The sequence below is a fragment of the Pan paniscus genome, chromosome 6 (genome assembly GCF_029289425.2).
Source record: "Pan paniscus chromosome 6, NHGRI_mPanPan1-v2.0_pri, whole genome shotgun sequence".
NCBI lineage: Eukaryota > Metazoa > Chordata > Mammalia > Primates > Hominidae > Pan > Pan paniscus.
In genome coordinates, this window is record NC_073255.2 from 43006892 (window position 1) to 43020888 (window position 13997).

At 37.5% G+C, this 13997-nt stretch overlaps 1 protein-coding gene across 10 annotated transcripts in view; it reads left to right on the forward strand.

Annotated features, from left to right (window-relative positions):
* STARD3NL (STARD3 N-terminal like) overlaps positions 1–13997 on the forward strand; it is a 52451-nt gene that overhangs the window by 474 nt on the left and 37980 nt on the right. For 2 of the 10 annotated variants that reach the window (XM_063606202.1, XM_034963955.3), the window contains exon 2: positions 391–446. The exons of 7 other annotated variants lie outside the window; for them this stretch is intronic. The gene's annotated coding sequence lies outside the window, so the exon portion shown is untranslated. The remainder of the gene's footprint in view (positions 1–390; positions 447–13997) is intronic. One more of the 10 variants, XM_034963954.3, reaches the window with a different exon arrangement.

Genomic DNA, 13997 nt, shown 5'->3' on the forward strand with positions numbered 1-13997 from the left:
CCTCCAGCCTGCGGACCCTGAGGAGTCCCCGGTGGGGTCGGCCCCGGGCTGGCGCCATGGGCCCCCAAGAAGGACCAAGAATTGGTGACTGGGTGTAATGCGTGGGTTGTCCAGACACAGGCGGTTGTGAGTCTCTTCTATTCATTGAGAAAAGTCGTGTTCAAAAAAAAAAAAAAAAAGAAAGAAAGCACGAATCATGAATGTTCTCCCTGTGGTTTCAGTTAACTGCTTCGCCTACTCATAGATATCTCGCCATTGTTTGAAATCTTAGTTGCTTGAATACTTTTGATTTAGCGTTAGGGATTTTCCCCCCTCTCTTTTAGTTCAAACATGGGTGGACATTGTGGAACTTTTCTTTGTTCACTGTGTCATTTGTCTTCTATTTCACAGATGGAATCACTGAATTCATCACTTGACACAGTACTAGTTTGGATAAGTTTAGCAAGGTAACCAAGTAACGGGTCTAATTAAATCTTTACTGGAATTAGTCCAGTTTGCCACATTTCCTTGTTAGGAAGAATTCTGAAAGGTAATTCCCGTCTGTGTACCATATCTACCCATACGCCTCTTTCTAGAAGCAGGATCTCACAAAACGACTTATGGTATCCTTGTTTTATTGATGGATTCTGATAATTAAGGTGGTGGATTATTCATGTTCATAAAATGAAAACATACAATATGTTGTCGTGTAGAAGTCACTGTCTTTAAAATCTGTCTCAAACATTGGTCTTTTAAAACTGCATTATTGCATTGCCTAAAACTGCATGAAAGAAATGAAATGAAACAGTCTCTGAGGGATATTACCTTACTTATGTTCACAGAAGGGTGGTGATTAACATCATTTGGATTTATTCAATGGACAGTTTGCCTGAGTGATTGTCTATGCCACTCATTGTTTTAGGTTTTAGAGATTGAGTAGTGAGCAATTTAGATAAGGCCCCTACCCTCAAAGACTTTAACTTTTGTTGGAGAATATAATAAACATGTAAATCAAAGAGACAAGTTTAGATAGGAATAAATGTCAGAAAAGATACTACTGGGTAGAGAGTTTGAGAGTGACTGGGTTGTATGGAGAAATGGGATGGTCAGGGAAGACCTCCCTAAGGAGGTAACACGAGGTGACATTTTGGGTGATAGCTGAATGTTTAGCTGAGTCAGCCATGAGAAAATGGGCTGGAAGTTTCTAGGCAGATATAAACAGTGTAAAGGAGCTAAAGGAAGAATGAACTTGGCATGTTCCAGGGACAGAGGGAAGCCCGTGTGGCTGGAGCTGAGTGACCCTAGGGGAGGGTGAGGTGAGGGGACAGTGGTCAGAGGTTATACTGGAGAGGTGTACAGGGATTGGATCATCTTGTATCCCATGTGAGCCTTACAGGCAGGCAAGGGAAAGATAATTTGTGTACTGCAGAGTCTTGTTTTCTTTTAGTGATACTCGTAAACTCTAGCCAACTTTCTGCTTTGTTTTGGTTATGAAATCATTGCAGTAATTTATTGTGTATATATTTTTTCTCCAGAGGCCCTCTTAATGAAAAGATCTTGTTTCCTTCAGCACCTTATCCGATGTAGTTTGTTTCCTTTCCATTGTTCTATGCAGAACTCAAAGTCTTTGCTTTTTCTTAAGCTCCCTGCTTTTAATCCTTTCTACTTCCAACCGTGAATACTCTTTCTTATTACCTGTACCTGCCTTCCACTTGGAAAGCAGTGGCAGTTGGTCCCTGCTCTTCTCCAAGCCAAATTCTAGGAAGCTGCATTGGCAAGTGGATTATTGTTCTTCATTAGAGCTTGTATTACTGACCAGGAACATAACGCTTGCCTTTTTTTAGTACCTACGGTATGCCAGGTATGTTACATACATTCTATTCCTTCCAACTTGTGGCAAAGGAAAATATTAAGCCTTTTTGATAGTGAGGGAAACTTACACTTCAGCTACTGAGCTAGTACTGATGGAGCTTGGATTTGAACTCCCATTAGGTTTACTCCAAAGCCTAATTCATTCTACCCCACCTCCTGTTAACCTCCAACCTTGCTACCCTGAGCAGCAAGTCTCTATTACTTAAAATTATGTTTTATGATGTGGCATTTTAGAGATCACATGATTCACCCCTCTTAGTTTAGAGCTAGGGCTGTGGAGGCCCAGAGAAGGTCAGTGAGTTTTAAAATAATGCACCTAATGGCCAAACTTCTATCAAATTTTCACCCTGCTCATTTTCAGGCTAGTGTTTTTTCTGCTTTATTTTCTTCATGAAAGTCCCCTATCAATATATTTCTGTACATATAAAAATATAATATTTCAACAGCATGAATTTATTGTCCATAAACTTGTAAAAGTTAATTTTAAAAAGATGAGACATTGCTTCTTCTTGGGCTACAATAATCATTTGCCTTATTTTCCTTCCCTTTTCTGAACAATGAACAGGTATAAACTTTCTGGATGAATCTGGTCTCTGTTAATAGAAAGCTGTGGTTTAAAAATGACTTTTAAATTTTTGTTTTAATTTTAGAAATGTTTGAAAAGGAGTTTAAAATGTGTTACTATTTTCTTAGCCTTAATCTTACGCTTAGAAGTATGGGAATATTGCCTACAGTTTGCTAACTCATAGTTTCTCTTAGCAAGTAGAGTTTCTTCCTGTTATTGAGGAAGCCCTTAGGTCAGTGATATAACTTCTTTTTCTTAGTAATATGTTATGTTTAAAAATAAGTCAAAATCAGTTTATAAATTAATATGAATAAGAAAGCTGTTAACAGTGGTCTTAAAATTTAAAAATGCCCATTATTTATTTCTAAGGTTTGCATATTTTAGTAATTATGAGTGGAATATGGTAGATGAATAATAACAGACTGATAAATAGCTTAATTTACTTTCTGTATGTCTTTTTGACTCTGCTGTAACTTAATAGAATTTATCTTTTTCTTTAGAATAATTTTAATGGAATTAGTATCTTCTTTTTTAAATATTGGAAGGTACTTAAGTTTAAGCAAAAGAGAGTTTTTGCTCTTTAGGCCAAAATATCAAAACTAGACATCCTGGCTATCTCTATTCTTTAAGATCGTTCATGCAACTAATGCCCATATTCTGAAGACCCAGGTCATCATGATTTGACCACCATCTTCTGCCATGAGCCTAGTGCCCCAAATTGGACTCCTGGTCTTTGCCTCAGGCTTTCCAGCTTCAGTGCCATTACTGGTTCTGCTTGGAATGCCCTCTGGATAGACAACTCCAGCCAGCCAAAATTCTACCTGTCCCTCTAAGTCCACTCAAATGCTGCTTTATCAATAAAGCATTTCCCATGTCTCTATAACAGAAGCCTTCTTTTCTCATAGCACTTTTGGGAGCCTCTCTTTGACACCAGTTACCAATCCTGATATCTTTAGTATTGTACTATTACATACACAGGTGTTAAAATATGTGTTGACTTGAGCTTAAAAAACTTGACAATTTGTGTTATATACTTGCACAGTTTTTTGCAGATTGTAGAGCCCTGTTATTTTATTTACACTTTTATCATCTTATCTTTGAGAGACACACTGTTAGGCTTTTCTCAGCTTTGGTTCACAGAACCTGTTTTCTGTTTTAGTTAAGGGTCTGCCTTCTGCAGTTATCAAGGGGTCCTTTGAGAGGAACTCATGTCTTTGGGCTATAAATGTTGAAGGCACACTGTCACAAATAAAATCAGTGTTCTCTGTGTTTATGGTATTGGAAAATACTAACAACGATTTCCACTTTTTAATACTACAGATGAGAAAACTGAGGCCCGGAGAGACTAGCCCTGTGTTACTTGCAGTGCTAGGCTAAGAAGCCTGGTCAGTACCCCGGTTCATGGCTGCAGAGGCTTGTAGCAGGCTGTCATCAGTTCTGATGTCCTGTGTTGGAACTCCTGGCAGCCTCTTACACAATGTATCAGTACAGCTCAGGCCTTTCCAATTGTTTTGCTTGCTTTATTTGTGAGCTGACCTGGATCCGGAAGATACCTCTTGTGGTGAATCAAGATGAAAGCTTTAACTCTCACCAGGAATCCCTGACTCTGAGCTATTTAAGCCTGGAGGATCTTCCTGAACAGGCATGGGTATGGAATCAAGTTCAGTAGGCTCTTTAGTTTAAAACCCTTCTCTTCTTCCTCTCTAGTTACAGTTTTCAAAATAGTATTGTGAGACTAGCGAGCATCCTCAGTGTATTCAATCTGGAGTTTGGAGGAATCTGGCCCAGGACCTTTCAAGTTGCAGTAATCATAGGTTTCTCTGTCCTATATTTTCCAGGACGGTATACTTTTCAAATACTGTGCATTATTGCTCACCAAAGTATATTCTTGTTTGCTTTTTGTTTCAGGAAAATATATTCTCAGAATTATTTTTTAAAATTAAGCATTTATTAAATTAATGATGTAGAAACTGAATTTCAAGTATCTTTTTCTATTTTAATTGTATGTTAAATTCCTCAAAGGTAACACAGAGGACGTTAGACTTTTTTCTAGCCCAGGGAGGAACACCAGCCAAGACTTGCCTTGGGCATTGGTGGTAATAACTGATGCATATAGAGGGCTTTCTTTGTGCCAGGAGTTGTTCTAAATGCTTTACTTCAGGGCCTCTGTTCCTCAGCACTGTTGATATTTTAGGCTGGGTAATTCTTTGTTGGGGACTGTTCTGTGCATTGTGGGATGTTTAGCAGCATCTCTGGCCCCTACCCACTAGAAGCTAGTGGTACCTCCTCTAGTCCATGTCTTTTCCATTTTATTTCCTGCATAGCATTTAGCATAGTGTTTTACTTATGGGAGATGCTTAATAAATATGTCCATTTGTTTGGGTTAGATGGGTTCCTACTCATGTAGTGATTTCTTTCTGTTTCTATATACTTGTATTCATTTTTGTAGTGTGTTGTTAGAATGACTTCACTAAATAGCATTCAAAATATATTGGAAAGAAAGATTACCAATTTAGTTAATTTGGGAGAGTTGGGAACATTTTTATTAATTTCATTGTAAATGAAATTAACTGGAGATTAAATATTCTTAGCTTATTTAATATACTGCTGACCCTTGAATAATACAGGTTTGAACTGCACAGGTCTAGTTGTATGTGAATTGTTTTAAATAAAACAGGGACCTGACCTAAAATAGTTTTCACAGCATGTGGAACCCATGTATGCAGGTGGTTCTGGAACCAATTCCCTGCATATACCAAGGGAGGACTGTACCATATTGAAACTCCAACCATATGTGTAAGTTTGTCTAACTTTAGTTAGCAAGTACTCAGATGACTTTGTGCTTTCATACAATTATAGTTGCAATTTTTAAACTAATTGAATACCTAACACATGCCAAGCATATCTTTGGGTGCTAAGAATATAGAATGTTCTCTAGGAGTTTTCAGTATAGTACTGAGAAGAAGACATGAACAATATGTGAAACATGTGAAAGACTGGAGGTGCTCTTAGAGGTATATGGGATATATATTATACATACGTGGTCAGAGAAAGTTTCATCCAGGAAGTGATACCTAAGCTACCTTGAACAATTAATAGGCTTATTCTTGCTGTTAATATGATAATTTGGTGGTTCAAGGAAAAGGCATTCCAGGCAGAGGGAGAACTGGGGCAAAGGCAGGATGGCGAAACTTCCTGTGTCAGTCCATATGTGTCGCTTCCTATAGATACCTTAGGCTGGATAATTTTATAAAGAAAAGAGGTTTAATTGGCTCACAGTTCTGCAGGCTGTACAGGAAGCATGGCTCGGCTTTTGGTGAGGCCTCAGGAGGCTTACAGTCATGGCAGAAAAAAAAGCTGGAGCAGCATGTCACATGACAAGAGCGGGAGCAAGAGAGAGAAGGGAGATGCCACACATTTTTAAACAAGCAGATCTCATGCGAACTCAGAGTAAGAGCTCACTCATCACCAAGGGGATGGTGGCAAGGGGATGGTGCCAATATATAGTATATGATATATACTATATATAGTATATAACCGATATAGTATATAATATATACTATATATAATATATAACCCATATAGTATATAATATATATATAATATATAACCCATATAGTATATAACATATACCATTCTTGAAAAACTTGCTCTCAAGTAATGCAACAAAACAAGCAATAAAGAAAATTATGACTATGGAAATATATATATAGGCAGCATATATACTATATATATGTATTTCCATAGTCATAATTTTCTTTATTGCTTGTTTTGTTGCATTATTTGAGAGCAAGTTTTTCAAGAATGCTGCTAGTTTCAAACTTTTATTGAGAACTTTATGAAATTAAAGAGATCCTACTACTCTTGTTGTATTCTCTGCCTCTATAACGTGCTCTGAGTCTGTTCTTATTATTAGACTGTAAAGCACACTTTATTTTCTGAATATTTTAGCCTGTAGTTGAATTGAGTCTTATGATTAGTGGTCTTTGTGTGATTCTATTTGCTAAAACATGAGTTAGGCTGATGATAAAGGGGATCACGAGGTTACTTCGGTTGCTGATCTTCTTGAGGGTCTGATTTTCTTTATGACTGCCTAAGAAGTCTTTCAGAGAAAAGGATACTGGTGATTTTTAAAACCTAGGCATCAAGATTTTGAGACTGACTTTCCCTGTCTGTCACATGCGCTAATCTTTGGACTACAAACCTTTATCTGTGGTATGATTCATAATTTCTTTTTGGACCTATGTGCTGTTCTTGTATATCACATCATAGGAGATAACATATGTAACTTCTGCCTGTTGATAGATACCCCTGGGCATAGATGTGAATGGCACACCTTTCATTAACCTGCTCTATTTTGTGACATGGTGAGTTGGTCTCAGCTGTCTCCTGGGGCAGTTAAAGTAACATCTTCCCTAGCATTGCTGTTAGTGTGCCACTTCCACCAACCAAGAGCCACCAAAGGGACAGTGAGTAGAAGATGGCTCTGTCAACTGGAGTGACATTTTCAGGAACACTTATCTCCCGCATTCCTGAGGAGTTTTATGTTGTTGAATGAAAAGAAACCTAGCTTGTCTATGAATAGCTGTGCTGGCTTTGCTGACTACTTACCAGCTGGCCCCTGGGAATTCAGCTTCTGTTTTCTCTGTATAGAAAGATAGGTCTGGGGAGGCGTTGAAGAATGTATGGTGAACACCTTCTTTGGGATGAAGGATAGTTACTAAAAGAAGAGTACACTTTTAGCCACTTGCCTATGATTCCTGGGAGAGCAGTGAGCTCACCGCTGTGGATACTATTGATTTTCAGATCTAGATTAATAAGATCTCAAGTCCTGTGCTGAAAGTTGACAGCATTTGTTTGAAAATTGCTTGTAGTAAGTATCGAAGGAATGACATTATGTGATGCAGAGATGTCCTCATATGCATTGGAAAATATTTCAAGTTCCTTAATTGAGGCACCTTCACCTGTCTAGATAGTAATATGACTCTTGACTCCTCCATTGCCAAGGCTGGTGATACATCTCTAAGAGGAAGTTGTAAATATTCATAGGAATATTTATATGTACACTGAGGAGCAACACGACTCCTTGAGTGCTGGTCTGCTGATGGTTGACAGAACTAATGAGTCAAAATTGGCAAAAATAATGGTAACTTCGCACTAGCCATCAGGTATTTTATAACTGATGTATTGTGCGATTTTTTAGGACAGCTAAAAGTAGATTTTGTTATGAGGGACCAAGGAAAAGTTCTGGAAAAAGATAGTCAACAACCAAAAAATCAGCAGTATTTTGTACTTGTGGAAGTGACCTTATTAGTCTCCTAAAGGAAAAATTGGGTTACAAATAGCTCTATGACCTGGAAGATTAAAACAAAGGAGTTTCTAGGTGAGCTGTGGAGAAAATACAGCCATGTGCTGCATAACAACATTTAGGTCAACAATGGACTGCATATATGATGGTGGTCCCATAAAATTATAATACCATATTTTTGCTGTATTGTTTCTGTGTTTAGATATGCAAATACTTCTCATTATGTTACAGTTGCTTATAGTATTCAGCACAGTAACGTGCTGTACAGGTTTATAGCCTAGAAGCAATAGGCTGTACCATATAGCCTAGGTGTACAGTGGGCTCTACCATCTAGGTTGTGTCAGTTAACACTGTGATAATGAGGAAGTCACCTAATGACGCATTTCTCAAAATGTATCCCTGTCATTAAGTGACACATGGCTGTATTTAAGTTTAGGAGTTAGAGCCAAAGCTGAGAAAGGGGGAAAAAAGCTGCAAAATCAATTTGAATGCCAGGAGAAACCACTGTGAGGAGAATAAAAGGTTGGAGACAATAGAAGCTGGAGGAAGGTAGCTATAGAGACCCCGTTGTTTCAGTTACTTTGGGCTACCTGACAGCAGCTTCTAAAAAAAAAAAGAGAAACAAATGAAAGAATATTCTTAATCCTCAGGGCCCATCTTGAGAGAGACTTGCGTTGAACGAGTGGTGAGACCGAGCTCCAACATGCCAGCTGGCTGACTCAGCCCATGCTAGTGAAATAACTGACTACCAAGTTGTTGACCCCTGCAGGGTTGATGAGCTAACAAGTATTTCATACCACCCAACATTACTGGGCAGCTGTGTGGCATCTTCCCATTTTGCCAACCTGTAGTCTATGGAACAACTTATATACATTGTCAAATGCCTTTCCTCTTTCTGGCTTGCTCTTCTTTGCCTGGACCAAGCAACAGTCCTAGTGGTGTAGTTATTGTCAATAATATATACTTGATTTTTTTCCCTCTCTTCAGTCATTCCCTTGTATTATTTATATATCTTCCCTATTGACTAGATGTAGGTTCTGCTGAGAGCATGAGAACTCTTGTATTACCTTTGAATCCATTTAAATGCCTGTGTGGTGTTACATTTTTTCGGTGCTCAATGCTTATGGTTTACTAAAATGGGAACTCTTAGTGGACTTACATAGGGCCCACTTCATAATTGTTTTCTGTTCTACAAATAGATACAATTTATTAGTTTTTTTTTTTCATTTTTATGGCATAGAAGAATATTCTTATTTCTGCCTATCTTATGTTTTAAAATTTCATCTCTATGCTCCCCTGAATTCCTGATTCATATCCAACTGCTTACTTTATCTCGACTTGGATATTAATAAGCATCTCATGCTTTATGTCTAAACTGAACTGGTATTCTTGCTCAAAACTGCCCCTTGTCTAGCTTCCCGCTTTCACTAAATAGCACATCCATCCTTCCAGTTTCTCAAGCTCTAAATTTTGCAGTTCTGTTTTAGTCCTCATTTTCTCCCATACCCCATGGCTAATGTGTCGCCAAATGCTTTGGGCTCCTTACTTGGAACCAATCTATTCTCATCCCCTCTACTGCCCTCACCCTATTCTATGGAGTCAGTACGTCATCTCTCTCCTGAATTATTGCTGCTGTCTCCTAACTGGTTTCCCCACTTCTTTGCTTCTTTCAGCAGAGACTCTTAAAACTTAAGCTACATTATTTTTCTCTTCTACTGAAAATCTTCCGGTGTCTTCCCATCTCATTCAGAGTAAGACTTTACAGTGGCCCACACACAAGGCCCAGCCCTTTGTTAACTGATCTGTCATCATCTGAGGTGCTTCCCCTCTCTCACTTGGCTGCAGCTTCGCTGGCCACCTGGCTGCACTCCTCTGTGACCAGCTCCACCCCTCCTCAGAACTTTTGCCCCTGTTCTTCCCTCTATCTGCAGTGCCCTTCCTCCTTGTATCTACCTGGCATTTCTCCCGTATCTCCTAGTCGTTGCTCAGATGCTGCCTCAATGAAATAATCTCGACCCCTCAGTTTAAAATGACCATGTTTCCAGCCCTACTTTGTCTTCCATCCCCTTCCTGTAGAAGGTAAACTCTGTGAGGATAGATGTTTTGTTCATCACCATGGGAGTGCTCAGAAGGGGACCTGACACAATTTTAGTGCTCAAACATATTTGTGGGGTGAATGAAGTAAATGTGGTATATTCTTGGCAAACTTGAATTTTCAAACATTATCAAGTGCGGTTCTTAAACCATGTAGTTCACATCCAGATTCAGCTTCTCAGTGTATATTTTAGGTTTGTCTCGTAAATTATGAAAACATTGATATGCATTTACCCAGCCATCTTTAAATCTTAATATTTATCTCTGCATTACATGTCAAATGAAAGTTTAGTAATATTTTTAATATTCCTATAGGAAATAGATCACATAGAAATTGCGTTGCTTTAAAAAACAGTTGGAGTTCGGGAGATAAATTAATGTCTGCCAGAGGAGTGACTTAAAAGCACCATGACATGTATTTTTCCCCTTAAATTTTTCTAAGTCATTGATGTTAATTTCTAAATAAATCTGAGTCTTAAAGCAGATTGTTGAAAGGTTAAGTTCTGTTATGTGCACACAATTACTTTTATCTGCTGATGGTAACAGAAATCATTGAATGAGACAAGACTACAAAACAATGACCAAACTTTAACAGGCAGCCTTGGATGTGTGTGTGTGTGTGTGTGTGTCTGGGAAAAGGGCAGAACACAAAGCATTCAAGAGTGAGAAGATTTATTAAGATGAAATGAAAGCATTAATTACATCCCAAATGAATATAAATAACACTGGAAAATATGATGCCTAGAAAATAAAGATTAAGAATAACACCATGGAAATAATATATAAAGATGTTACCATGGAGTTGGGCTGTCGAAATTCATAAAGAAAAGTAAGGAGAGGAGCAGAAGGAAGTGCCGTTGAAATGTGCATCCAAGTGTAATAAGTCAGCCATGTGAATTAAATAACACATGGTGTGTCTGAGCCTTGGTAGGTGGTGCTTTGTAAAAGATCTGTCTTTACCCAGGGGTCCCTGAGTTCTAGTGCAGGGAACAAATGAAGGAGCAACTTGGCTTGTAAAAGCTTGTGGTGTATGTTGTACACGTTTTTACTAAAGACCTGAGCAAACTTTAGACCCCAAACCATTGGATGATGTGACTCCACTATTTCACATACACCTTATAGCAGCCACAATAATAAAAGACCATTTTCAGTTATATAAGTGACATTGGCTCAAAATGCAAATAGAATGACTTCTATCTATTAGTCATGCATGCTTTAGAAGCCTTTAACTACCTCCATTTGTGTTTAGGTAATTTGAGAGTTGTATTAAGGGCAGAATGATTTGGGTATCCGGAATTCTTATATGGGTTTTCCTTTAAGTCTATCAGTGCAACTCAAACTTGTGTATCTAGGAATTTTTATACAGAGGTACGTGTACAAAATTCATATGCATTCTGTTTTATAGCATGATTTAAGAGGTTTTTGAGGATGTTTGGTTTGTCTTTGCCTTTAAGTGTAGCATACTTAAGAGCAAAGTTGGTCTCATGATTTTTTTTGCCATGAAAATTTGCCTTTGCTTTCTTTGCTATACAATAGTTACCTCTTATCCATGGACAGTACATTTCAAGCCCCCCCCCCAGGGGATGCCTGAAACAACAGATAGTACCAAACCCCTATAAATATTTTGGTTTTACTTATACAATAATGGGCAGATAGCATATGCAGTGTGGCTATTCTGGACAAAGGGGTGATTCATGTTCTGGGTGGGATGGAGTGAGATAGTGGGAGATTTCATCATGCCACTCATGATGACACACAATTTAAAACTCATGAACATTTATTTCTGGAATTTTCTATGTAGTATTTTTGTAGTTCAAGTGTTTCAGGTAACTGAAACTGGAAAGTGAAACTTCAGATAAGGTTGGGGAGGGGGATTATGGCACATATATATGCTACATATGTGTATGTATACTGTATGCATCTTATGTTTAAATGTATTCATATTGTGTGTATGTGTGTATATACTGTGTATAGATAAACAGGTACAGACACAGCAGTGCCATCTCAAAACAGCCTTATGCCCTTACGTTTTTCCGAATGAATCAGAAATAAGTTGCATACATGATGACACTTATCCTTTAGTACTTCAGCGTGCATCTCCTAAGAATAAGGGCATTCTCCTGCATAACCATTACTAAACTGTAATCAATTCTCCAATTGACTTTTGTGGCTTTTGTTTTTAATTCAAGATTCATTCTAGGCTTGTGCATTGCATGTGATGCTTGTGTCTCTTTATGCTCTTTTCTATTTGAAGAGTATTGACACCACTATCCTTTTTATTTTTGTTTTTCACCACATTGACTTCTCTGAAGAGTCCAGGATAGTCGACTTGTAGAATGTCCCATATACTGTTTATTATTATTATTTTTAATGACTAAATTCAAGTAAAACTTCTGGCAAGGATTTATCATAATTGATGTTATATAGTTCGTGTTGCAACGCATCAGAAGGCAGGTAATGCCAGCTTGCTCCAGTATTGGTGATGCTGTTTGATTACATGGTTCAGATGGTGACTGCCAGATCTCTCCACTGTAAAAGCATATTATCCCCAATGAAATTATTAAATAATCTGAGAGATGCTGCTTTGAAACTACAATATCATATCCGCCAACAACCTTTTAATAATTGCCAGTATCCATAATGGTCCTTGCCTGAATCTGTTACTACACTGGGAGTTGCAAACCATTGATTTTTCTAATTTTATTATTCCTTTTACATTTTTATGTGACTTTTTTCTGTATAGAAGAACTCTTCCCATGCCATCTGTCTTTTATTTACAATATTACCATGGACTCATGGAATTTTTAAATTTGTCCAATGTAAATTCCAACATTACTGTCATTATTCATTTTTATGTTTAAGTTGTCCCAAATGGACCAGGGGGAGCCCCTTCATGACAGCCTACACAATTTTTTTAATGGTTATAACTTTTTGTGTCTTCTTTAAGAAATCTTTGCAAAAAATATTGCAAAAAAATTGTCCTACACATTCTTCTAAAGCTTTGTATTTTTAATTTTTACGTTTAGGTCTGTAAATCATCTTAAATTATTTTTTACCTGGTGTGAGTTAGGGTTTGAAGTTCTTTTCAGTTTTAATATCTGGTTGTTTTCTTCACTGTTTGCAGAAAACAGACTTTATTTTCACCATTGGATTACTTTGACAGCTTTGTCAAAATTGAAATGACCATATATGTGTGGGCCTATTTATATACTCTCTATTATGTTCTATTGACCTATTTGTTTATTCTTATGCTAGTACCATACTGTTTTGATTACTGAAGCTTTGTGGAGTCTTTAAGCTAGGTAATATGTCTTCTATTTTTGTTCTTTTCCCAGATTGCTTTGGACAGGCTTATTTCTTTGCATTTTGTATACATTTTAGAATTAGCTTGTCAGTTTCTATTAAAAAAAAAAGCATGGTGGGATTATGATTGGGATTGAGTTGAATCTGTAGATCAGTTTGAGGAGAATTGATATCTTAACAATATGAATTCTTCCAATCCATGAACATGGTATATCTCACGATTTATTTTCAACTACTTCCATTTCTCTCAGCAGTATTATGTAGCTTTCAGTTTTGCAATATTGCATATCTTTTATTAAATTTATTCCTTAGTGTTTTGTTTTTGATGCTATTTTAAATGGCTGCCTTGCCTTTCTTTTTTTGCTTTCTCTTTCTCTTTCTGTGTCTAGTCTTTTGCCACTCCCCTGGATTGAAGGAACTGGTAAATATATGAATCACAAAATCATAAAAGTGAGCTCTTGTTAACAAAGTTTTGTTGTTGTTGTTTGTTTGCTTGCTTTTTTAAATGGAAGGCAAAAGTATGCGGCATGATAGATGTAATTATAGAGGTCTGTGTACACTCTTCTTTGATAGGGGCAGAGAGGGTTAGAAGAGTAAGAGGAAACAAAGGTTTCCCTGAGAAAATGGGCTTTGAATTAAGGCTTATCAGATGGGTCAGAACTTTAGAGATAAGGAGAGTGGCACTCAAGGTGCTACTGGAGAGAAAAATGCAAGCAGAGGTTTGTGAGAACATAATGTTTTTAGGGAACTGCTTGTGATTTTTTACCATGATGAAGTGGCTGTGGAGAAGTAGGCCAGTGTTAGGTTAGGCAAAATTAAAGAGTTTGAGCTCTACCTGAATGAAGGTCCCAAGAAACCATTTAATAAATAATCTCA